Below are 1,218 nucleotides of genomic sequence, written 5' to 3' on the forward strand. Positions count from 1 at the left end.
TGTTGTTGTTGTTGTTAGTGCCATCAAGTCAGTTCTGACTCACAGCAACCCTATGTACAACAGAATGAAACACTGCCCCATTCTGCATCATCCTGATGATGGTTGCTATGTTTGAGCCCACTGTTGCAACCACTGTTTCAGTCTAGCTCATGGAGTGTCTTCCAATTTTTCGCTGACCCTCTACTTTACCAAGCATGATGTCCCTCTCCAGGGATTGGTCTTTCCTGATAACATGTCCTAAGTATGTGAGACGAAGCCTCGCCATCCTTGCTTCTAAGGAGCATTCTGGTTATAATTCTTCCAAGACAGATTTGTTTGTTCTTCTGGCAGTCCATAGTATATTCAATATTCTTTGCCAACACCACAGTTCAAAGGTATCAATTCTTCTGTGGTCTTCCTTATTCACTGTCCAGCTTTCGCATGTATGTGAGGCGACTAAAAACACCATGGCTTGGGTCAGGCACACTTTAGTCCTTAAAGTGACGTCTTTGTTTTTTTAACACTTTAAAGAGGTCTTTTGCAGCAGATTTGCCCAATGCAATGTGTCTTCTGATTTCTTGACTGCTGCTTCCATGGATATTGATTGTGGATTCAACTAAAATGAAATCCTTGACAACTTCATTCATTTTTCTGTTTATCATGATGTTGCTTATTGGTGCAGTTGTGAGGATTTTTGTTTTCTTTATGTTGAGGTGTAATCTATACTAAAGGCTGTGGTCTTTGATCTTCATCAGTAAGTTCTTCAAGTCCTCTTTTAAAATTAATATGTCAATGGATGAGTTGTTTAATAATATTAGTGGATAGATGTTTTAATACATAATCAGAAAATGGAAAAGATGTTTATAAAGTTATTACCAAAATACAACACAAAACACTAAGAAAATGGAAAAAATATTAAAGAGAGTTTAAGACGACAGAATGAAAAAGTCTAACATATGTCTAAAGAGAGTGTCTGAGGAGAGAATAGAGCAAACAGAGGAGATGCAATATTTGATATGTAAATGGTTGAAAGTTTTCCAGACCTAACAAAAGATATGAATCTAAAATGCAGGGAGCACACTGCATGACAAATAGGATACACTGAAAATAATTCACACCTAGACACATTATAGTGAAAGAGGAGGAAAAAATTCAAAGCAAAAGAGATGTTAAAAATGACTAGAGAAAGAAATAAAGATCATCTACAAAATAACAACACTTAAAATGACAGCAGACTAT

This window comes from Trichechus manatus, unplaced genomic scaffold, assembly GCF_000243295.1.
Source record: "Trichechus manatus latirostris isolate Lorelei unplaced genomic scaffold, TriManLat1.0 scaffold00074, whole genome shotgun sequence".
In the NCBI taxonomy this organism is placed as follows: domain Eukaryota; kingdom Metazoa; phylum Chordata; class Mammalia; order Sirenia; family Trichechidae; genus Trichechus; species Trichechus manatus.